This window comes from Sarcophilus harrisii, chromosome X (assembly GCF_902635505.1).
Source record: "Sarcophilus harrisii chromosome X, mSarHar1.11, whole genome shotgun sequence".
In the NCBI taxonomy this organism is placed as follows: Eukaryota; Metazoa; Chordata; class Mammalia; order Dasyuromorphia; family Dasyuridae; genus Sarcophilus; species Sarcophilus harrisii.
In genome coordinates this window covers 14,275,096-14,300,750 of record NC_045432.1, presented here as the reverse complement: position 1 = coordinate 14,300,750, position 25,655 = coordinate 14,275,096, and the positions used below count along the sequence as shown (strand labels likewise).

The following is a 25,655-nucleotide window of genomic DNA, read 5'->3' as shown; positions in this document are numbered from 1 at the left end:
CATCTCTCTCTCTCCCTTCCCTCCCTTCCTTCCCCCCCCTCCCTCTCCAGCTATATCAAACCCCATTCTTCATCTTCATGATGACTTCCAATCCCTCAGCCTCTCACTTGTTTCCCCAGTTATCATCCTTGTACTATCTATATTCTCCTCTCTTTCCCATCTTGACTCATGGGAAATGGTCATCTCCTGAGATCCTTGCCCTGTTATATCACTGATATTGCTCTGCCAAGTATCAACCTTGGATCTCTCCTCACTATTAGCTGCTCCCACACATAGGCTGCTGTATAAAGCTAGAGAAAAATAATAAATTCACATTGATTGAATGCACTATAGTGCATTTACATAATCTCAACTGGCCCAATCCTTCTACATCTCCCTAATCAACTCAATCTCCCACTCTCCACAGTGGCTTTTCCAAACCTTTGCATCCATCCTCAGATCTTCCATAGCTTCCCTGTCCCCCCACTCTCTTAGCTGGGAACTTTGTGTCAGGTTTGTTTTGTTTTTCTTTTTCTTTTTGCAAGGCAATTGGGGTTAAGTGACTTACACAGCTTAGTAAGGGTTAAATGTCTGAGGCCAGATCTGAACTCAAGTCCTCTTGACTCCAGGGCTGGTACTCCGCTGGGCCATATAACTGCCCCAACTTTGCTTCATATTTTACTGAAGAAATTGAGGCTGTCCTTCAAGAGCTGCTTCTTCTTCCCTTCTTTACTCCTATCTCACACTTCCCAGTTGCCTTCTGTTACTATATCCTCCTTTATCTTGTCTCAAAATGAGGCTGCCCTTTTCCTCTCCAAGACACAGTCCTCTCTACATGAACCAATGATCCCATTCTATCTTCTGTAGATCTGCCCCTCCAATCCCATTCTCTCGTTTATCTTCAAATGTTCCCTTTCTACTGGCTACTTTTCCATTATCTACAAATATTCCCATATCTCTATCCTCAAAAAAACCCCACTTGATCCATAGATCTCTGCTAGCTACCATCTTCTACTTCTCTTGCATCTTGAGGCTAACTTGGTTGAAAAGGTCAAGGTCATACAAAGGTGGAGCCAAGATGGCAGAGAGGACACAAGCTGCATTCTGAGCTCCTTTCTACCCTCACTTACTAATTACCTAATTTAGCCTCAGAAATAGTGCTTGACTGGTAAAATCCACAAATATTGGGAGTACAACAAATTACCAACCGATGGTAATTTGGAAGATCGCCAGAAAAGGTTTGTCCTGATTGGGTGGGAGCAGGCCAGCACAGGCAGGAAAGCAGAACATGGAGGCTAGCCCATGCTGAATGAACCAGGGTGGGGTGCAGTCTCTGAAGGTGGAGAATTTGCAGGGAGGACTCTACCACGGGTTGCCTGCTCTGCTTTGATTGCAAAGCAGTACATCAGCAGAGAAGTTACACAAATGCCAAAGGTAGAGTGTAGCCCAAAACTCCAGAGCTTAACAAGACCAGGCCACACCCACCCAGCACCGGAAGTGACTTAGCACGGACCACAGTACAGCTGTGCAGCCACAGTTTGCAGCGCAGAGCTCTATCCAGGGCAGAGACACTTCCCCTGCTCAGCCACTTGTCCCAGGGCAGCCATTGTTCCATAAAGCGGGGGCTCTGCCCAGTGCAGTGACATTTCTGCAGCAGTGTGGCTGCTCTTTGCAGCCTGTTCGCAGGACAGCTAATCTCCATATATCCCTCCTCTGTAGAGGAAGCTGAGAACTTCCTTGCCCTGAAGGCAGACTCTAAGGGTTTTGTAAAAAAGCCAAGTGAACTCTAACTATTGATAGCTTCTATACAGAAAGAGAGCAGATTTCCAACCCTGAGGAGACTAATAGCAGACAGTCTCGAGACAAAACCCCAAAGGAGGATGTAATCTGAGCCCCATCACACAAAGCTCTCCTAGATGAAATTAGGAAAGATCTTAAAAGAAACCTAGAAGAAAAATGGGGAAAGGAAAGAAGAGCTCCGCAAGAGAGTATGGAAAAGTCACATAACTCATTAAAAGAAAAATTTGATAAAATGGAAAAAGAAAACAATTTCCTGAAATGTGAAATGGAAAAGGTAAAGAACTCTCAGGGAAACAGAATTAGTGAATTGGAAAAAATAAAGAACTCCCAAGAAAGTAGGATTTGTAAATTGGAAAAAGAAAATAACTCAGTAAAAAAATTAGTGAAATGGAAAAAAATTCCATAGAGCAAAACAACTCATTTAAAAACCCAATTGGACATATACAAAAAGTAAAAAAAGTTAATGAAGAAAATAACTCAATAAAAATCAGAACTGAACAAAAAGAAATGAATGATTTGTTGAGACATCAAGAATCAGTCAAGCAAAACCAAAAAAATGAGAAAATAGAAACAAAATTTAAATATCTACTTGGAAAACAACAGACTGGAAAACAGATCTAGGAGAGATAATTTGAGGATTATTGGACTTCCTGAAAATTATGATGAAAAAAAGAGCCTACACACGATTTCACAGGAAATGATCAAAGAGAACTGCCCAGATGTAATAGAATCAGAAGGTAAAATAGGCATTGAAAGAATTCATAGAACACCTTCTGAAAGAGATCCCAAAATAAAAACTTCAAGGAATATTGTGGCTAAATTATAGAACTATCAGACCAAGGAAAAATATTACAAGCAGCCAAAAAAAAAAAACAATTTAAATACCGAGGAGCCACAATAAGGATCATTCAGGATCTAGCTGCTTCCACATTAAAGGATCAAAGGGCCTGGAATCTGATATTCTGAAAGGCAAAAGAACTTGGAATGCAGCCAAGAATAAACTACCCAGAGAAGCTAAGCATTTGCTTCCAGGGAATAAGATGGACATTCAGTGAAACAGGTGAATTCCATTTATTCCTAATGAAAAAACCAGAGCTAAACAAAAAATTTGACCTCCAAATATAGGACTCAAGAGAAGCATAAAAGATAAAAGGAACCCTTGAGAACTATATTTCTGTTACAGGCATATGCAAAGAGTGCATGTATAATTTGGTTTTACTGTTATAATATTTTAAAAAAGGGAAGTAGAAGTGGAAAGGGGATTATATCAGAAAAAGTGAAAAGGGGAGATAAAAAGAGGGAAATTACATCCCACGAAGAGGCAAAGGAAATATATCATATCTGAGGGAATTAAGGGAGGGGGAGGAACATTGTGTGAATCTTACTCTCATCAGATTTGCTCAAAGAGAAACATACTTGGTTTATAGAAAAACTTCTCTCACCTCATTAAAAAGTGGGAGAGGAAAAGGGAAAAGGAAAAGAGTAGGCTAAATAGAAGGGAATACAGAAAAAATGAAGGAAAGGTATAAAAAAGGGGAAGGGAATCAGAGTGGGTGGGAGGGATTCTAAAGAGAGAGAGCTGTGTGAGATTGCCCAAAAGTTTAAGATTGCGGAGGCAGGTAAGGGAGGAAAGAAAAAGAAAAGTATAATCTGGGGATAATAAGATGGCGGAAAAACACAGAATTAGTAGTTTTAACCATAAATGTGAATGGGATGAACTCTCCCATAAAATGGAGGTGGATAGCAGACTGGATCAAAAGTCAGAACTCTACAATATGTTGTTTACAGGAAATACATTTAAAACAGAGAGATACATACAGAGTAAAGGTAAAAGGCTGGAGCAGAAGCTATTATACTTCAGGTGAAGTAAAAAAAAAAAGCAGGGATAGGCATCCTGATCTCAGATCAAGCAAAAGCCAAAATTGATCTGATTAAAAGAGGAAATTAAAGGAAGGAAACTATATCTTGCTAAAGGGTAGCATAGACAATGAAGCAATATCAATACTAAACATATATGCACCAAGTGGTATAGCATCTAACTTCCTAAAAAATAGGTTAAGAGAGTTGCAAGAAGAAATAGACAGCAAAACTATAATAGTGGGAGATCCTTGCACTCTCAGATTTAGATAAATCAAACCACAAAACAAATAAGAAAGAAGTTAAAGAGGTAAATAGAATATTAGAAAAATTAGGTATGATCGATCTTTGGAGAAAACTGAATGGAGACAGAAAGGAGTACACTTTCTTCTCAGCAGTTCACGAAACCTATACAAAAAGTGACCATATAGTAGGACATAAAGACCTCAAAATTAAATGTAGAAAGGCAGAAATAGTAAATGCATTCTTTTCAGATCACGATGCAATAAAAACTATATTCAACAAAAAGCTAGGGATAAATAGACCAAAAAGTAATTGGAAACTAAATAATCTCATCCTAAAGAATGAATGGGTGAAACAGCAAATCATAGACACAATTAATAATTTCACCCAAGAAAATGACAATGAGACAACCTGCCAAAATTTGTGGGATGCAGCCAAAGTGGTAATAAGAGGAAATTTTATATCTCTAGAGGCTTACTTGAATAAAATAGACAAAGAGAAGATCAATGAATTAGGCTTGCAACTTAAAAAGCTAGAAAAAGAGCAAATTATAACCCCCCCCAATCAAATACTAAACTTGAAATTCTAAAATTAAAAGGAGAAATTAATAAAATTGAAAGTAAAAAAAACTATTGAATTAATAAATAAAACTAAGAGTTGGTTTTATGAAAAAACCAACAAAATAGATAAACCTTTGGTAAATTTGATTAGAAAAAGGAAAGAGGAAAATAAAATTGTTAGTCTTAAAAATGGAAAGGGGGAACTTTCCACCAATGAAGAGGAAATTAGAGCAATAATTAGGAGTTACTTTGCCCAACTTTATGCCAATAAATTTGATAACCTAAGTGAAATGGATGAATACCTTTAAAAATATAGGCTACCCAGATTAACAGAGGAGTAAGTAAATTGCTTAAATAGTCCCATTTCAGAAAAAGAAATAGAACAAGCTATTAACTAACTCCCTAAGAAAAAATCCCCAGGACCAGATAGATTTACATGTGAATTCTACCAAACATTTAAAGAACAATGAACTCCAATGCTATATAAACTATTTGAAAAAATAGGGAATGAAGGACTCCTACCAAATTCCTTTTATGACATAGACATGGTACTGATACCTAAACCAGGTCGGACAAAAACAGTTAAAGAAAATTATAGACCAATCTCCCTAATGAATATTGATGCAAAAATCTTAAATAAAATATTAGCAAAAAGATTACAGAAAATCAACCCCAGGATAATACACCATGACCAAGTAGAATTTATACCAGGAATGCAGGGTTGGTTCAAGATTAGGAAAACTATTAGTATAATTGAATATATCAATAACCAAATTAACAAAAACCATGTGATCATCTCAATAGATGCAGAAAAGGCATTTGATAAAATCCAACATCTATTCCTATTAAAAAACACTTGAGAGTATAGGAATAAATGGGCTTTTCCTTAAAATAGTCAGTAGCATCTATTTAAAACCGTCAGTAAGCATCATATGTAATGGGAATAAACTGGGCCCATTCCCAATAAGATCAGGAGTGAAACAAAGTTGCCCACTATCACCATTACTATTCAATACTGTATTAGAAATGCTAGCTTTGGCAATAAGAGATAAAAAAGAGATTAAAGGAATTAGAGTAAGTAATGAGGAAACCAAATTATCATTCTTTGCAAATGATATTATGCTATCCCAGAGATTCTACTAAAAAGCTATTAGAAATAATCCACACCTTTAAGCAAAGTTGCAGGATACAAAATAAATCCGCATAAATCCTCAGCATTTTTATACATCAAACAAAATCCAACGGCAAGAGATACAAAGTATCTCTTTTTAAAGTAACTGTCAATAGTATAAAATATTTGGGAATCTATCTGCCAAGGGAAATTCAGGAATTATATAAGCAAAACTACAAAACACTTTCCACACAAATAAAGTCAGATTTAAACAACTGGAAAAATATTAAGTGCTCTTGGATAGGTAGAGCAAATAATAAAAATGACAACACTACCTAAACTTATCTATTTATTTAGTGCTATACCTATCAGACTCCCAAAAAACTATTTTACTGACCTAGAAAAAATAACAAAATTCATCTGGAAGAACAAAAGGTCAAGCCTTTCAAGGGAACTAATGAAAAAAAAAATCAAATGAAGGTAGCCTAGCTATCCCTGATCTAAAACTATATAATAAAGCAGTGGTCACCAAAACTATTTGGTGTTGGTTAAGAAATAGACTAGCTGATCAGTAGAATACGTTAGGTTCACTGGACAAAATGGTCAAAAACTTTAATAATCTATTGTTTGATAAACCGAAAGACCCCAGTTTTTGGGATAAGAATTCACTGTTTGACAAAAACTGCTGGGAAAATTGGAAATTAGTATGGCAGAAACTAGGCATTGACCCACACTTAACACCATACACCAAGATAAGGTCAAAATGGGTTCATGATCTAGACATAAAGAATGAGATTATAAATAAATTAGAAGAACATAGGATAGTTTACCTCTCAGACCTGTGGAGGAGGAAGGAATTTGTGACCAAAGAAGAACTAGAGATCATTACTGATCACAAAATAGAAAACTTTGATTATATCAAATTAAAAAGCCTTTGTTCAAACAAATCGAATGCAGACAAGATTAGAAGGGAAGCAAAAAACTGCAAAAATATATTTTACAATCAAAGATTCTGATAAAGGCCTCATTTCCAAAATATATAGAGAATTGACTCTAATTTATAAGAAATCAAGCCATTCTCCAGTTGATAAATGGTCAAAGGATATGAACAAACAGTTTTCTGATGAAGAAATAGAAACTATGTCTAGCCATATGAAAAGATGCTCCAAGTCATTATTAATCAGAGAAATGCAGACAACTCTGAAATATAACTACACACCTGTCAGATTGGGTAGGATGACAGGAAAAGATAATACTGAATGTTGGAGGGGATGTGGGAAAACTGGGACACTGATGCATTGTTGGTGCAATTGTAAATGAATCCAACCATTCTGAAGAGCAACCTGGCATTATGCCCCAAAAGTTATCAAACTGTACATACCCTTTGATCCAACAGTGTTACTACTGGGCGTATATCCCAAAGAGATACTAAAGAAGGGAAAGGGACCAGTATGTGCCAAAATGTTTGTGGCAGCCCTGTTTGTAGTGGCCAGAAACTGGAAACTGAGTGGATGTCCATCAATTGGAGAATGGCTGAATGAGTTGTGGTATATGAATGTTATGGAATATTATTGTTTTGTAAGAAACGGCCAGCAGGATGATTTCAGAGACGCTTGGAGAGACTTTCATGAACTGATGCTGAGTGAAATGAGCAGGACCAGGAGGTCATTATCCCCTTCAACAACAATACTATAAGATGATCAATTCTGATGGACGTGGCCATCTTCAGCAATGAGATGAACCAAATGAGTTCCATTTGTTCAATAATGAAGAGAACCAGCTATACTCAGAGAAAGAACTATGGGAAATGAGTATGAACCACAACATAGCATTTCCACTCCCGGTTTTTCTGCTTGCATTTTTGATTTCCTTCTCAGGTTATTTTTTATCTTATGTCTTAGTCCGATTTTTCTTGTGCAGCAAAATAACTATGAATATGTATACATATATTGTATTTAACATAAACTTTAACATATTTAACATGTATGGATCTACCTGCTATCTAGGGGAGGGGGTGGGGGAAGGAGGGGAAAAGTTGGAACAGAAGGTTTTGCAAGGGTCAATGCTGAAAAATTACCCATGCATATATCTTGTAAATAAAAAGTTATAATAATAATAATATAACAGAAAAGGTCATAGGTCATACAATAGGTACCTCTTCTTCCTTTCCTCTCACCTTCTTAACTCTCTAAAGTCTAAGCTTCATTCCACCTAAATGGTTCTTTCCAATGACTTCTTAATTGCCAAATCTCCTTTTCCTGATCCTCATTGCCCTTGACCTCTCTGCAGTTCCTGACAATATCCATCACTTTCTCCTCCTTGACACTTTCTTCTTTCTAGATTTTTTGTGACACTGCTCTTTCCTGGTTCTTCTGTCTGACTCCTCCTTCTTAGTCTTTGTTGGATCTTCATACCAGTCATGTTTGCTAACCCTAAATTCATACCACGAGGACCTGTTCTAGATTCTTTTCTCTTCTCCTTCTAAACTGCTTCTTTTGGTGACCTCATTAGCACCCATGGATTCCCATATCATCTTTCTGCTGATGATTCTCAGATCTATTTATACAGCCCTATTGTTTCTGCTCCTCTCTAGTCTTATTTCCAATTGCCCACCGAACATCTGAAACTGGATAACCCATAGACATTTTAAATTCAACATATCTAAAAGTGACCTTGCTATTTCCCCCATCTCCCGCTCCTCCCCTTGCCATCCCAAACCCTCTTGTCTTTCAAACTTCCTATCACTATCTAAGCAATCACTATTGTCTCATTCACCCAAGTTCACAAGCTAGTTCTCATCCTCACTTCATCACTGTCTCCCAACATATTTAATCTGTTGTCAAAGTCTGGCAATTCTACCTTAATAACATCTTTTGATATCTATCCCCTTCTCTTCAGTTCTCAGCACCTCCCTCTAAGACTGTCGCTCTAGCCTCCGGCTTCTTAAAACTTTTTCCACTCGAGATCCCTTTTCTTCTGAGAAATTTTTACATGATATAGATATATAAATATAGATAAATATATAGATATATAATATATAGATATATAAAATGGCTACACAAATGAAACATTTACTGATAATAAATCATAATTTCACATCCCCCACATTCAAGTTACCAAGACCCCATGTGGAGTTAGGAACCACAGTTTAAGAAGTTTTACTCGACAGACTACTGGTGGGGCTTTCTGTCAGAAGTCTCTCCCCACCAGAGTCCATCCTACATGCGGCTATCAAATGGATCTTCCGAAAGCACAGGTCCAATTCAGTAGCTCCCTCTTGCTTCCTGGACCCAAAAGAAAATCCTCTGCTTGCAGCTTTTTAAATCTCTTTCTAACCTAGCTGGCCCCCTCCTCCCTTTCTACCTTTCTACCAACAGACTCCCCTTCATGTACTCTGCAATTCTGTGCCACTGACCTCAGTGGTGCTCTTTAAGCACATAACAACCCATGTCCAGCCTGGGAATTTGCACTGGCTATTCCTCATGCCAGAAATTCCCTCCCTCCTAATCCTTTTGGCTTTTGGCTTTCCTTGGGTCTCAGCTAAAATCCCATCATCTGTAAGAATCCTTTCCCAGCCCTCTTCAGTCTTAGTACCCACCTCCAGAGATGATCCCACAGTGCAGATCTCCTCTGTATATTATCTCTTCCTTTTAGACTGTACACTGCTAGAGAGTAGGAACTTAACTTTTTGCCCCCTTTTTTTTATCCCCTGCACTTAGCGCAGTGCGCTTAATAAATGCTGGTTGATTGACTGCGTATTGACTTTGATGTTATTTTTATTTATCACATCATTTATTCCAGCTCTTATAGTCTGTAAAGGAGAGAACTAAGATCCCATAGAGATAAATGACTCGTCCACATTGACACAGTTCGATAGCAGCTTACTATGATTTGAACCCAGATTTCCTGGCTCTTAGTACCTTGCTCTTTTCACTGCTTGACATTAGCCCCATTTTGGTTTTCTCTGTGTGAGTTATCTCATTTGTAACTTAACTCTAATTACCTGGAAGGGCTGGCGGGGCTCTCTTAAAAATTTGGGGGGCATCGTGATGAACAAGACATCAGAAGGGACCCACAAAAGAGCCTACTCAAAGTTCTTTTGCCTCCCCTTCCCTCCCCCTCTCCCCGCAGTCAGTCCAGGCCTGGGCATAGAGAAGCATTCCTTGAATACTTGTTTTCTGCCTGACGCCGGGGAGCCGGCCTTGATTGCGTTTCCATGTCGCATGCAAAAAAGCTCCATTCAGAGCTCTTAAGGAACTTTCAGAGGTTAGTCCCCTACTCTGTTCCTCTCATTTTACAAAGAAAGAAACTGAGGCCTCAGGAAGGTCAGTAATTTGAAGAGACTTAGGCATTCTAAAGAGCCGGGCCCTTGAACAGCTATCTCAATGGAGTGGTAGAAATGTCAACCTCAGCCCACATGGGGCTTGGGGACATTGTTTCTCCCAGAAGCACAATAGCCTGTTTGTCCGGGGGAATTGTTAGCGTGACTGTGGCAAGCTTCTTTCTGACTACCCCGAGAATGCCAGCCCTCTCCTAAGATGGGCACAGACATGGGATTCATCTCATGTAATTTTCTCTTCCTTCTTTAGACCAGCACAGTGAGCCATTCTGAATAGCAGCAGTCTCCCAGTGGTGCTGGAATGGTAAGCTTTAAGCTTGGAGGCAGGAAGAGCCTGGCTTTGAATCCTGTCTCTAGGGCTTAGTAGTTGTGTGACCACTCTGTGACTCAGTTTCCTCCTTTGTCAAATACAGATAATTCTTCTAAGGAAGAAGAGAGCACCTGCCTCTGTGCCAAAAAGGTTGGCACCTTCTTTGTAAGAGTCTTAGAGACTCTAGACCAGGGGTCCTCAAACTTTTTAAATAGGGGACCACTTCACTGTCCCTCAGACTGTTGGAGGGCTGGACTATAGTAAAAACAAGAACTTTGTTTTGTGGGCCTTTAAATAAAGAAACTTCATAGCCCTGGATGAGAGGGATAATCGTCCTCAGCTGCTGCATCTGGCCCACGCCGTAGTTTGAGGACCCCTGATTCTAGGGAGTTAGGTGAGCTCCAGCCTCCAATTGTTCCTCTTAAGAGAACTAGAGTCTAGACCATGAACTTCTGGAGGACAAGGTCTGTCTTTTGTCTATCTTTGTAGTCTCAGTGCTTAACACAGTACCTGGTATATAGTAGGCGCTTACTAAATGCTTGATGACTTAGAGAATTGCCTGAATCCAAGAAGGTAAGCTAAGTATGTGCCAATGGTACCGTTTGAATGAAAGTCTTCTTCACTTTGTGGTGAGTTCTCCATCTATTACATTAAAATAACAATAGCACCAACAATAGCTAACTTATATAATGTTTACATTGATCTTAGCAGTGTTAAGTGCTCTATAATCATCTCATTTGATCCTCACAACAAGAAGGGGGGTTTCAAGCTATTATTATCCCCATTTTATAGTTGAGGAAGCTGAGGCAAATAGGGTGAAGTGACTTGCTCAGAGTCACACGGCTAGTAAGTGTCTGAGACCATATGTGAACTCAGGAAGACTCCAGGCCTGGTGCTGTAACCACTGCACTACCTAGCAGAGTTGGTGCGAGCATTGAACAAGACAACATGTGTGAAGGGGATTGCAGATCTTAAGAGGACTCGATAAGTGTCAGCTATTCTTGGCATATGGCTCATGGCCTTGGAACACCATTGGAACGCCACAGATATCAACAGAAGAGCCATGATAGCAAGTGACACAAAGGACAACGGACAAAGAGATGGGCTCATCATATGTAATGAGAGTGAGGAGTGGAGCCCAAGGAGATCGAAGTCAGAGGGAATGACCCAATAGTCTTAGGGCACTTGGAAGCTCCTGGGGCGGCCCAGTCAGTGCCAAATTATTATAGGAGCATCTTAGGAGCAGAGAACTGAAAACAAAGTGGAAAGTGCCCAACTGCTCATGTATACGAAATACAACCATTCCAAAAAGAAGGATTATGGGGGATTCAGGGTACCTTGGCAAGGATGCCGAATCAGACTCTGCAGGGAATGCAGAAATGGAGAGGAAAACCCCAAAAGACACAAGTTCAGTGTGATGTCAATGACCCAGACGGATGCCAGAGAACTGACGGTGAAAAGTCTTTCCCCCCTCAAATGTGTGTGTGTGTGTGGGAGCACTGACAGTGCCTAGAGTACTGGGCCTGAAGACAGAAGGAAGGGCCTGAGTTCAAATCTAGCCTTAGATGTTTTCCTAGCTTTGTGAACCTGAGCAAGTCACTTAACCTCAGTTTCCTCATCTGCAAAATTGGGATAAGAGCCCCTATCTCTCAAGGTTATTTTGAGGATTAAACAAGATAATATTTGTAAAGCACTGAGCAGAGTGCCTGGTCCATGTTGTTGTTGTTCACTCACTTCAGTCCTGTCTGACTTGTCATGATGCAAGGGGATTTTCTTGGCAAAGGTACGCAATGGTTTGTCGTTACTTTCTCCAACTCAGGAGGACCTGAGTTCAAATATGGCCTCAGACACTTAACACTTACTAGTTGTGTGACCCCAGGTAAGTCACTTAACCTTAATTGCCGCACCCAAAAAAAAAAAAAAAAGAAACATAAGAAAAGGGAAAAAAGGAATATAAAATAGGTATACTAATCAAACCTTTACTGCTAATAAATCATAATTTCAGGACTCCCATATTCAGTTATGTAATTCACAATTTAAGAAGCTTTGGTATGATATATAGAATGCTGGGCTTGGAGTCAGGAAGACTTGAATTCAAGTCTAACTTCAGGCACCTATTGATTGTATGACCTTGGACAAGTCACTTAACCTCTATTGCCTCAGTTTCCTCATCTGTAAAATGGGGAGGATAATAATAGTACTATTATTGGGGCTGTATAGGTACCTATCTCCCAAGGTTGTTGTAAGGATCAAATGAAATAATTATTGTTCAGGGCTTAGCACAATGTCTGGCATTAGTGAATGTTAGCTATTAGTATTATTAGGTATGGAAGAGGGTATACATCGTCAGATGTGACTGACAGGTTGCCTTTTTATGCTTTCCTGTTCCAGGGGAGGGTTCCACTGAGGATGAAAATCAGCCAATGACGGCAATGTTAAAGACGCATGGACAAAGCACTTTTTCCTTTTTAAGGATAACAGTAATTATGGTGTGATGCTTCTATACAGCTTTGAGTTTTGCAAAGCACTTCACATAGGTTATCTCATCTGATCTTCACAACAAACCCATGTGGTCACCGTTCATTTCATCCCTTACTAAAGATGAGAAAACTGAGGTAGAAAGAGTTGAAGAGTCACTCAAGGTGGCCCAGCTAGTAAGAGTCTGAGGAAGGATTTGAACTCGAGCCTTCCTGATTCAAGGTCCAGCACTTTAGCCAAGGGGCCACTCTATGGTCCCAATAGGTGACCAGCCCAATGTATCTAGAATTCACTACAAAACATAGGCAAAAGCCACTGACTTAGTGTTGGGAGAGGATCCAGATTGAAGATCCTCCCAACCTCTGACTTTCTCTGTTCTAAGATCCTGTCCAGCCCTGGCCATCAGTGTTCTGTCAATCCTAATGTGCTGGGGCATCTAGGTGGTGCTGCAGTGGACAGAGCACTGGCCCTGGAGTCGGGAGGACCTGAGTTCAAATGTGACCTCGGATGTTTAACACATACTAGCTGTGTGACCCTGGGCAAGTCACTTAACTTCAATTATCTTGCCAAAAAAATCACACAGTTCTGTGACTCACTCAATACTTGAGATGGAACGACCCATCCCCAAACTTTTCAACCACAGAAAGCAAATTTAAGTAGCAGGCGTCCATTGGACAACATACTTGGGTTTTCAGACTTTACCCAGTTTTAATAGAACCCAAGACTATATGACATGCCCATATAGATATGTTCATTTACATCTCCCAAGGAGTGTGAGCCTGACCACCGTTCATACCTTCTATGTGTCATGATGGTTGCATGAAATGTTCTATTTCTGCCTTTTCCAATTCTCAAAAGCATCAAAAGGAAGACAGTGATTGGGGCTGAAACTCCAGGTCAGGGGTAAAGTCCATAGATCCAGGTCCAGAATTCTGGTTTGTGTCAAGAGAGGAAAAATGATATTTCATTCATCTCACCTGGAAGAAAACAACCAAACTTCTCTGGGCAAGAAATGCTAACGTCCCTGATTGTACTGCCCTCATATTCCGATGATAGTGAAACCTAAAGTCTAAATGATCTGGGGGCAAACTGGGCTGTGATTTTGGGCTTCGTTGGGAAGGCAACAGAAACCTGAGAACTTCGCCATCGGGGTAGGGGGAAGACATATGGACAAAAATATTTAGAGCAGTTCTTTTTCTCAGGGCAAAGAATTGGAAATCGAGGGAGTGCCCATCAATTGAGGAATGGCTGAATAAACTGTGGACCGTGTTTATAATGGAATACTATTGTGCTCTAAGAGATGTTGAATGGGACGCTCTCAGAAAAACCTGCAAAGTCCTCACTGAGCTCACACAAAGTGATATGGATCGGGTACAAAGTAATAGGAAAGTTGTGGGATGTTCAGCCAGGAATCACTTGACTATACTCAGCAATACAATGATCCACGATCACTCCGAAGAACTACTGAAAAAAATGCTCTCCATACCCAGAGAAAGAACTGATTGTGTCTGAATACAGACTGAAGAATGCTTTTTTTCAATTGGCTTTTTTTGAGGGTTTCTTCATATTTGGGAGGATCTATATCATCTTTTGCAACATGGCTTTTGGAGAAATGTTTTTCATAACTTTGCATGTGCCTTCTCAATGTGGGAAGAGGAGGAAGGGAGAGAATCTGAAACTCAACGTTGTACAAACAAGTGTAAAAAAATTTTACTTTTTAACAATGATAAACAACTCTGAAAGACTAAGAACTCTGAGAAAACAATGACCAACCAGAGGAGGAGATCAGTTTGAGCTCTCTGAAAGTCAGTGTGGACAAAGGCACCAAAACAATCTTAAGACACCAACCTGGCTATCCCTCAAAACTCGTTGGTAGCTCTTTATTACCTGAAGGTAAAAACCACACTTCTTGTCTTTGCCTTTAAGGCCTGATTTGGATCCAGTCTACCCAGAAGTTTTATTTCATAGGACTCCTCTCCTCATCAGGTACTTTTGTACATAAAGTCCATAAAGGTTATTACCTTATCCAAACACAAACTTAGCATTTGTAATAAAGTCCAGGTACATTTGACCTCCACTTGGTTTGGAATTCATTTTGTTCTCTGTCACCTCAGCCCGTTGGGATGGACCCCTTCCCGTGCAAGAGCCACACTGCTGCCTGGTCTCTGTCTAGAGAGATCCCTCAAGGCCTTCACCTCCAAGGCATAAAACATGCCTTGATCTTGCATCTGTAAATGGGAAATGGTAAAACCATTCTGGAAAGTGATTTCGAACAACACCTCCCAAGTCACTAAATTGCGTACCCTTCGACCCAACGATGCCCCTATTATATCTATCCTGCAAAGATGCTCAACAAAGAGGAAAAGGACTCAAGCACACAAAAGTGCTTCTTTGTTATAGAAGCAGAGAACTGCAAACTAAAGAGGCGCCCGCCGACTGGGAATTTGCCTAGCAAATTATGCTCAATGGATGTGATCGAACGCTGTTGTGCCTTAAGAAACATAGAGCAGATGGTTTTGGAGTAACCTGGGAAGGCTTGTACAGAATAAGAAAGAGGGAAATGAGTGGAATCAGAACAATTTAGATAACAACACTGTGAAAACAAACAACTCTGAAAGACTAAGAACTCGGGGAAAACAATGACCAACCAGTTACAGAGGACTCCTCACCAAGTGGGTAGGCCCCCTCCCCATAGATCAGGGTTTGGGGGCCAGGGCTTTGGTTCTAATTTTGCCTTTACTTACTAATGAGTGTTGTGACCTTAGCAAAGTCACTGCAACTTTCTGAACCACAGTCTCCCATGTGGAAAAAGGGACCTTACAAATGTTCACAATATCTGCTCTTGAGTCCCTTTAAGCTTCAATATCTTATATCTGGACATCTCTCCCAACTCTTAGGATCTATGTTCTATGGTCTCCCCCCTTCCCCACAACTCTGATGTTCTCTCTTCCAGGATCCTGCCCAGCCCTAACATTTCCCATTCTAAGGTCCCATCAGATTCGCTCTCCTATGTTCTACGATCCTTCTAGCCGTGACATTCTCTCGTCTCAGGTCCCTTCCGGCTCTGACATTCCATTGAAGATCCCTCTCAGTTTTGAGCTGTGTTCAAAACTCTCTTCTAGTCCCAAATCCTTGGTTCCAAGATTACTCCCAGTTCTAACATTCTGCCTTCAAAGGTTTCGTTCAAATTTGACATTCTTGGTTCTAAGACTATTCTTAGCTCTGAAATTCAGTGTTCTAAGATTCCTCTCAGGTCTCCCTGTCTTTGTTCTAATGGCCCCCAAAGTGGTGACATTTCATGTTTTAGGTCCCTTCTGGCTTGTTTCAGGATTCTAAGCTCAGTTCTCTGTTCAGGGGGCTGCCCTAGCATTCAGGAGTCTAGCTTAACAAATTCCCCGAAGAACCTGGGTAATGAGATGTTGAGAAATAGAGAAAGATTAGAACGTGACAAACCGGCCTCTTTGGGGACTCAGTGAACTCCTCAAGGAGCCAATTTGCAGGCTTCCTGAGGGGTCAATTCATTGATGATGCTCTCTGCCTTCTGAGAGGAATATGGGACAGAAAATATAAATTTATTGCATAAATATAAAATAATTATATGTCTCATATGGGAAATATTCTCATGGGAATATAAAATAATTTCAATGTACAGTGAAGGTTTCCCATGGAGACTAATGCTTTCTTCCTCATGCTTGAGTAAGAAAGCACTTTTCTTCCTCCCTTTCTTCCTCCCTCCCTCCTCCTTCCTTCCTTCCTTCCTTCCTTCCTTCTTTTCCCTTCCTCCCTCCCTCCCTCCCTTCCTTCCTTCTTTCCTCCCAACATTTAAAATAGATTTTTATTGTTATTTTTTATTTTCACATCAAATTCCCCACTTCTATTCCTTCCTTTCCTGGTGCCTGAAAGCCATTCATTTAATAGAAAAATTTTTTTAGAAGAAAAAAGAGGAAGAAGAGAAGAAATTCCATAAACCAATTAATATTAATAGTAACCAATTAATCTGTTGGGTAAAGATTGTAACACTCTGGCCCCAGTAATCTTCTGTGAGTCAGGGGAGGCATCAAAAAAGCATTTTCATGGTATTATAGATGTCAGCCTAGAAGAGACCTTCAACCTCTTCATTTTCTAGAGGAGGCAATCACAGTTAAACTGAATTCACCAGTTGTTAAAGGCCACCATGGGGCAGGCCTTATGCTAGGCCCTGGTGTTAAAAAAAGAAAATGAAATAGTCCCTGCCCTCAAACAGCTTACTTTATATTGCGGGGATACAACATGTATGCCTTGCTTTGATTCCTCAATACAACTAACAAGGTCGTTATTATGTTTGTATATTACCCTCCTGCAAGAGCTCAGTGAGGTCAAGGACTGGGTCTTCCCTCAACTTCTCTCTAGTACTTTCTCCATTCCCATAGTGATTTACCCAGTTTTGTTAAATAATGAATCATAAGAGATTTTCTAAGCTATACTTAGCATTTCTAGCTCCTTTCTGGGAGCCCTGCCAGTTCTAGAGCTAGGATCTTCTGTGTGACCTTGATCAAGTCCCTTTCTCTCCCTGGAATCCAGCTGCCTCCTCTATAAAATGAAGAGATTTAAGGTCTCTTCTAGACCGACATCTATAATACCATGAAAATGCTTTTTTGATGCCTCCCCTCACTCACAGATTACTAGGGCCAGAGTGCATACAATCTTTACCCAACAGATTAATTGGTTACTATTAATATTAATTGGTTTCTAAAAAAATTATCTTCTAAAAAAATAATTCTCTATTAAATGGGATGGCTTTCAGGCACCAGGAGAGGAAGGAATAGACAGGGGGATCTAAGTGATATGAAAATTAAACATATCAATAAAAATATATTTTAAATGTCGGGAGGAAGGAAGGAAAGAAAGGAAGGAAGGAAAAAGAAGGAAGGAAGGAATGAGGGAAGGAAGCAAGGAAGGAGGGAAGGAAGGAAGGAGGGAGGGAGGGAAGGAAAGAAAGGAAGAAAGGAAGAAAGGAAGGAAGGAAGGAAGGAAGGAGGGAGGGAGGGAAGGAGGGAAGGAATCAAGGAAGGAGGGAAGGAAGGAGGGAGGAAGAAGGAAGGAAGGAAAAGAGGAAGGAAAGGAGGGAGGAAGGAAGGAAGGAAGGAAGGAAAGAAGGAAGGAAGGAAGGAAGGAAGGAAGGAAGGAAGGAAGGAAGGAAGGAAAGAAGGAAGGAAGGAAGGAAAGAAAGAAGGAAAGTACTTTCTTACTCAAGCATGAAGAAGAAAGGATTAGTCTTCATGGGAAACCTCAAGTACCCATGGGAACTTGACTTGCTTAAAGCCAGAATGTGATTTTAAGCTCCCTTCTCCCAGCTCTACGTGGCCCCTGTGGTGTTTGCATGAGGGGTCTGGGGCAAATGTCTGGCATTCACCCCTGTGAGGGGAGCTTCGGTGGGAGAAGGGACTTGGGGAAAGGCAGCCTTTGGAGGGAGGTTTCAGTGGGAGGCAGCTAGCTTGCTAAGCTGCTGTGACTACATCCTCCTATTGGATGCCCAAGAAAGGCATCTAAAAGATAATGGGAAGTTGGAGACAGAAACATACCTAGGCATGGGACATTTGGACAGTTCCGAGCAATGTCACTAACCTCCAGGACTGCTCTGTTCCTCCCCCAGGATCCCAAAGCCAGCCTTACTCGAGGGTGTTCGTCGGCCTTGGCCACCAGCAGAGAGGGAGGCTGCCTGCTGTGGCACAAACAGTCCTGGACTTAGCTAGTTTCCAGAAAGTGTAGTCAGGTGGACAGAGCACTGCTCTTAATGGTCTGAGGACATGGGTTCAAATCCCACCTCTGAGTAAATCACTTTACTTTGGGCCTTAGTTTTTTTCTCTGTAGAGTGAGGGTGTTGAACTGAACAAATCGAAGGCTACAAATTGTTGCCAATACCACTAACCCACACCCTTTACCCATCTGCATTCAGGACTCTCTCTTCCCAAACTGGCCTCTCTAAGCCTTGTCCACTCAAGGAAGTTATTACCTAATCTAACAAAATTCTCTGCCCTCCCACCCTACCAATGTCCCTACTCCCATTCCTTGAGATCGGGTTTTTTTTTTTTTTTTTTTTTTTTTGCTGAGGCAAAAGGTATCTAAAAGATAATGGGAAGTTGGAGACATAAACATACCCAGGCATGGGACATTTGGACAGTTCCGAGCAATGTCACTAACCTCCAGGACCCCTCTGTTCTTGCTCAAGGTCACACAGCCAGGAAGTGTTGAGTGACAGAGGCCAAATTTGAACTGAGGTCCTCCTGACTTCAGGGCTGGTGCTCTACCCACTGCGCCACCTAGCTTCCCCAAGACCAGTTGTTGCAGAAAGCCCCTCAGCACTGGCTTTGGACCAGTGGCTATTGAGAAAGAGCCTTTTCCTGACCCTTCTTTCCAGGGCTAACCATGGGTGAGTTGTATTCTTCTTGGCACATTCCATTATAAGCTCTTTCTCCAAAAGGCATCCCAGGCTTCTCCTTGGCTCCCCTCCCCAGCCCCTCACAACAGCTCTCATTCTTATACCCTTATCTCCTCTCACACAGCCACACCGGCTGCACCTTACACTAGCACTACTCGAGCAGACCCCTAAGTGAATTCCCTGCCTCAGGGTTCTCTTTCTGGCCCAAGATACATGACCCCATGATGATTATATGATCTCCAAGATTGCATGTAGCTCCCAACACTCTCTCAGATTGCTTTCCAGCTCTGTCTAGCTTCCATGTTTTAGGTCTCTCCTAGGTCTAACGTTGGTTTTTGATTCTGAGAGTCTGTGATCCACCCCGACCTACGATCCTAGTCACTCCACTCTCCACACAAGTGACTTTGGGGCAATGGTTAATGAGTGGTTGCAAGTATCTCCCTATGAGACTCTGGGCTGCACTTGTGAGATCAAAAGCCTAGAAACAGATACAAAGGAAAGGATAAAGAAGGTGGGCGGGATGAACAAAGGACGAAATAGTCCATTGAGTCAGTGCTCCCAAATAGCATGTGCTTCCTCTGAAAATTCTATGCTAATTGTCAAAAAGATGGACCCCAACCTTCTTGGTTCCTGCCCACTTTAATTGTCCTTAAGGCCATCAGAAAGAAATCCCTTTGGTTGGGCTGCAGGAGGAAAGTAACCAGTGACCACATGCTTCCCTTTATTCCCTACAGACATTTAGGCTCCCAGTAAGCTTCATTTTTATGGTTCAGAGATGGTCTGTGCACTTCTGCGCTGATAGGGGCCTTCCAGCTATTCTTGGGCCTATCATAGGATTCCCAGAGCTGACGGGGATCTTGGAGACCATTTCTCCAGAGCCCTTTCACTATTCAGAAGAGGAAATGAAGGCTACAATTCAATTCATTTCAATGACCATTTTTGAGTAGAGGGATGATGCAATCAGTCATGCATCTTCAGAACAAAAAGCCAACAACTGTGTGCAGTATGGATTGGAAGGAAGGGGGACTAGAAGAAAGAGCCCAAGAAGGGGACTCCTGCGATGGTTTATTTAAAAGGTGATGGGGGGCTGAACCCTGGTTTGGGAGGAAATGGGATGGACACAACAGATGTCACGGACGCAGAGCTGACAAGCTGAGTAATGGATTGGCTGTAAGGGGTGGGGGGATGGAGGTGAGGGAAAGAAAAGCATCAAGGATAAGTTCAAGGTCCAAACTGCCAGATAACTAAAAGGATGGATGGCGGTGTCAGAGAGACAAAGAGAGAAATGGGGAAGAAGAACCTGTTGGAGTAGGACGTAGAATGAGGGCTGGTTTGGCCATTTCACCAAATGTCCCAGGAGCAGAACCAGCAGTGAAACCCAGGCCGCTGACCCCAAAGCCACTGTACCGTACTTAACCATCTTTCTCTCTTCCAGAAGAGTTCTGGATTCTCCCTTCCCTCCCCCACCTCCCTGTTCTCCCAAGGCCACAACCTGGATCACCGTCACCGCTTCCTAACTGGTCTTCCTGACTCCAATCTCTGCTACTACAGCTCAGCCCATCCTCCAAGTCCTTCTTCTGTTTAAAAATCTCTTAGAGGTTCCTATTACTCACAGAACAAAACGTAAGCCATTGAGCCTGGAAGTCTTTTACAATCTGGCCCAGCCAAGCTTCCCAGACTCCTTTTACATCATTCCCTGTCTATTTCACCTATACTATTCTGCTAACGTTTTCCACAACATCATCTGCCCTCTCCTACCTCCCTGCATTGGCCCAGGCCATCCCCCTAGAAGAGCCTCTCCAAACGAATTTATTATAACCTTTAAGACCCAACTTGGGTGCCATCTTGCCCCCCAGGCCTTTTACTGATTTTGCTAACTGGGCTTCCTGCCTCTTGCCTCTGGCCTCCTAGGCCAACCTTCATACAGCTGGCACCACAGTTCCCGAAGAGCAGGTCTGACCATGCCTGACTCAAGATGATCAGTGACTCGTCATTGTCCATAAAGTGCCAACTTGGGATGGTATTCAAGGCTGACACTTGATCTGGCTCCCCCAACCATTCTGGACTGCCATCACATGACTCCTTTTGGCACTGGACACTCACTCCAGCCACCCTGGGTTAGAGGCTGTTCCCCTTTCCTCCTCCTTGTGTTTGCCCCAAAGCCATTAAACCTGAAAATGTGCTCCTTCTTTAGATACCTTATTAAAATCCTTTCTTCAAAGGCCAGCCCCGAAGTGCCAGCCACCTTCTTCTGAAGCTATCTCTGATCCTCCAGTTGGCAATAAAGTGCCCCTCATGCCATTTTCCTCTGAAAGCCTTTCCTATCTACCTCAAGGGGCAGCTGGGTGGCACAGCGGATAAAGCACTGGGCTTCATCTTCCTGAATTCAAATCCAGCCTCAGACACGTCCATAGTTATGTGACACTGGACAAGTCACTTTACTCTGTTTGCTTCAATTTTCTCATCTGTCAAATGAGCTAGAGAAAGAAATGACAAATCATTCCAGTAGCTTTGCCAAGAAAACCCCAAATGAGATAGCAGAGAATTAGACACAACTAAACCGACTGAGCAGCGGCAATAACAACAAATCTCTCCCTTCCCCTTTTCTCCCTACTTTATATGCTACTTCTTTGTAGTCCTGCTCCATAATCCCAGCACCAGATCCTGGCTTGGCTTTTCTCTCTGGCTCTGCTTTTTACTGCCTTTATGACTATGAGCCAATGTCTTCTCTTTGTTCTCAATTTTCCCCTCTTTAAATAAGGAGCTTGGACTAAATCTGATGTTCTAAACCTGAAATCTAGGAACACTTTGTAAATAGATCATCATAACAATTTCAATATAATTAGTTTCCTTAGTAATCCTCGGAATTTCATTTTGTGCCTTCAGAAACAGGAGTCTAAGAAGCGGTCCATAAATTCCAGCAGACTGCCCAAGGGATTCAGAGCCCACAAAAAAGTGAAGAAGACTCCTCTAGTCTAGTGAATTTCTAAGGTCTTTTCTTGGCCTTTTCCCAGGTTTGCTGGACATCATTCCCACTGGCTGCCAGACCCATTTCGGAGAGACAGAATAAGCTCATCAACTACAGGCAAAGCCCCAAGAAAGGATCTCACATTTACCGGTCAGTTTCAACAGGAAGAGAGAAAGTCTAGAGCTCTAGATCTCTATTTTCCCAGGAGCCTCCATTCTAGAGGAAAGGCTCAGAGATAATGGTATTCACGGCCTTCAGAGCTAATCTGGAAGGGAAAACTGAAGCCAACAGGGGCAGTGACTTGAGCTGGAGCATGCAAATGGTCAATGGCAGAGCCTCAGATGGTCCCCCTCCCTTCTGATGCTCAAGAGAGCCTGAAAATGTTTGCCAGATGTTGTAGAAAACAAGAGCTATCGCCCTGCAAGATTAAGGAAGCACAAAAGTGGAGGCAGTTTTAATCAAAGCTTCACAAAGGAGAGCCAAGGGGCCCAGTACCCTCCCCCAACACCCTGCTCTCCCCAGTCCCTGAACGCCAAAGGGACTGCTGGCAAGGGGAACCACACCAACGATCCTTCCCACAAGCAAGAAATCCTGTTGGAATCAGTACTAGTTAGTGTGCAAGCTTGAGCTCTAGGTCTAATTTTACCACTTGGTAGCCTGTTTGGGGGCTCTCTAAAGCTTCAGCTTTCCCATAGGTAAAGGGTAAGGAACAAGGTGATCTGAAGCATTTTCAGTTCAAGGACGGATCCGGTTCCGGTTGGGTGATTCCAGGGACCTCAAGGCCAAAGGTCAAATTGTTAATTAATTCTACCTCAGTAAAAGGCAGAAAATGTGGGCACAAAAGTTTCTATCCCCTCCCCACCAGAAGAGGCTCGGGAATAACATCCTGAGGGTAAAGGAAGAGGCCAACTAAAGGGGGAAGAACTCTTTCATGTGTATATGAAGAAGTGGGAGGAACAAAGAGTCCAGAGGAGTCACAGGGAAGAGAAATCACCAAATCGGGAGGGTCATAGCATTGGGGCTGGGAAATGGTTTGGGGGGCAAAGAGGGAGGGAAAAAGACAAGAAAAGGGATGGAGAAAGGAGAGAGGGGAAAGAAGAAAAGATGAGGGGGAGGAGGAGGAGAAAGCGAATGGGAGGAAGGACGATTAAAGTGAGGAGAGAGGATGGAGTGGGGTTGGAAGGAAGGAGATGGAGGATGGAAGGAGAGGGAAGAAGGGAGGGGGAAGGAGGATGGATATGTAGAAAAGGAAGGCGCAGAGGGAAGAAAGAAGAGAGGAGAAGGAGAATGGAAGAAGAGGAGGAGGCAAGAAGAAAGGAGGGAGGAGAAAAAAGGAAGCCATGGGGAAATAGAGTCAGCATAAAAACATGGACTAAAGAAGCTAGAAGGGGCATTCGACCATGAAGTATTTGGAAAGCCCGGGTCTGCTATTAATCTCCATTTCTGCTATTAATCTGATTTTGAAATAGTTACATTCCCCCTTTGAGACTCAGTTTATTGATCAGAAAAATGAGGGACTTGGATTAAGTAAATGCAAAGGTTCCTTCCAGCTGTAAATTTACCATCCTCTGGCCATAGGAATTTAGAGATGGGGAAGAGCAGGATCTTAGAAGAGAGAATGGCCGAGCTGGAAGAAACCTCCTGAGGCAGAGCATTTGAGCCGAGCTCCCCTCTTAGAACATTTTGTATTTAACCCGGTTGCCTGTTTCAGTTGGTGGAAGAACTTCCCAGTACATTCAGCAAAGAAAACGTTGGTTTTCTAGTCTCAGAGAGTTGCATGGGACTATGTAAGGTTAAAGACTTGTCCAGGGTCACACTGTGTTTGAACCCAGGGGAACTGGATTTGAAAGCAGGCTCTTTCTCCACTAAACCATGTTGGCTCTTAGAGGAGGGAAGAAATGAAGAACATAACATGCAGGCGCTGGAGGGGACCTTAGAACACAGGGGACAAAATGGAAAAAGGATTTTTAAAAATTAGTGGTTTAGATCTAGGAAAGGTCTTAGAACATGGAATGTTAGAGCTGGGAGGAAGCTTAGAACATAGAACGTCTGAGCTAAAGGGTCAAGTCAGAAATGGAAAGGAGCTTAGAACATGGAGTAAGTACCAAGAGAACATTAGAACTGGCCGGGATGTTCAATCACCGAATGTCGGAACTAGGGGAGGTCTTAGAATCAGAACTGTGGAATGCAAGAACGAGGAAGCAGCTTAGATGGAATCGAGAAATCAATGAAGCGAGTGTTGATTGCGAATATCTACCCGGTGGGTGCTAGAAGTCAAGACAAAAAATGAAATGTTCCTGCGCTCAAAGAGCTTGTGAAAACCCACGCGAACGGAAAACCGCGAAGTAGCCACGAGGTGAGGAGCAGCAAAGGGGGGGCCGGCGGATCAAAAGCTCCGACCCGTGGGCCGCCTCTGGCCCAAAGTGGCTTGGCTGGACCGGAAACCCTTCTCAGGGCCCCGGGGCCGTTCTCTCCAAGAGATTCGGCCAAGATAGATTCTTACCTGGGTTTCTCAAAAGCGAGGAGATGGCGACCTAGAAATAAAGAAGGTGATAGGAGGGAGGGAGGGGGGACCGGGAAGGCTTTCGGGGGGAGGCGGCACTTGAGCTGAGCGTGGAAGGCCGCCAGGGATTCTGGCAGAAGTGAGCGCATGCCGGGAGCCAAGGCCGCCCCGGGGCTGGAAGGGTCACGTCGGGAGCGCGGGGGCCGAGCGGGACCCTCAGCTGCCGTGGGACGGCCCGGGAGGCGCTTTGGAAAGAGTTGGGACTGAAAGAGGCCTTCGAAGCTGGACTGCCCGAGGAGGAGAGGAGCGGAGGTGAAGGGAATGGAGGGGAGCAGAGAGGAAGGAGGAGAGAGCAGAGCAGAGCCGAACGGCTGGCGGGGCCCAGGGAGATTGGGACGAGGAGGAAGGGAAGTAGAGTAGGAGGATGCCTGCGCCACGCGCCCGGCAACTTGAGCTAGGGAGTAACGGACCCAGCCGCCGTCCCGGAGCCACAGACGCCCCGAGCGGGCGCGCAGTACGTGTGCATCTCTCCTCTCTCAGCGTCTCTCAGTCTCTGCGCACCTCTCCGAGTCTCTGGCTCTCTCCGCACTGCCCACCTTGGGACTCCCAGGTGGCAGCGGGCGCTGGGAGGGGAGCGCAGGACAGAGCGGGTTGCTCCGGACTTTCGCTCACCTGGGTCCCGCCACGCTCGGACAGAAGGACTTCCTCTGTGGGCTCCGCAGCCTGGCCTCCTGGCTCCCCAACTTTGGAGCAGCGGAGTAGGAACTGACGTCTGCAGAGGAAGTCTAGCGGAGGGAGCCAGGTGTCTGGGCAGCTGGCCTCCTCCCGGCCCGCCCCGGAGTCGCCCGCCCCGCCCAGTCCCGGCCCCTCCCCACCCTCCCCTCCCGTCCCTCCCCGGCCCCTCCCCCCCGTCCCCTCCTATCCCTCCCCGGCCCTGCCCCTCGGGGCCCGTCGGGCGCCTCCCTCCCGGCCCGCCCTCGGTCTGCTCCGGTCCCCGACACTTCCCCAGCCTGGGCCGCGTCCTGGAGCCCGCGCCCGCTGTCTCCTTCAGTCCGGCCTTCAGTCCGGCCTTTGCCTGTTTCTTGTCTG

General features: G+C 43.2%; 1 protein-coding gene across 2 annotated transcripts in view; it reads right to left on the bottom strand.

The window, feature by feature from the left end:
• The window catches only part of LOC100934304 (ligand of Numb protein X 2), a 111,859-nt gene extending 86,460 nt beyond the window's left edge, over positions 1 to 25,399 (bottom strand). For both annotated transcript variants that reach the window (XM_031945011.1, XM_031945010.1), the window contains exon 1: positions 25,239 to 25,399. The gene's annotated coding sequence lies outside the window, so the exon portion shown is untranslated. The remainder of the gene's footprint in view (positions 1 to 25,238) is intronic.
• Positions 25,400 to 25,655: the final 256 nt, after the last annotated feature.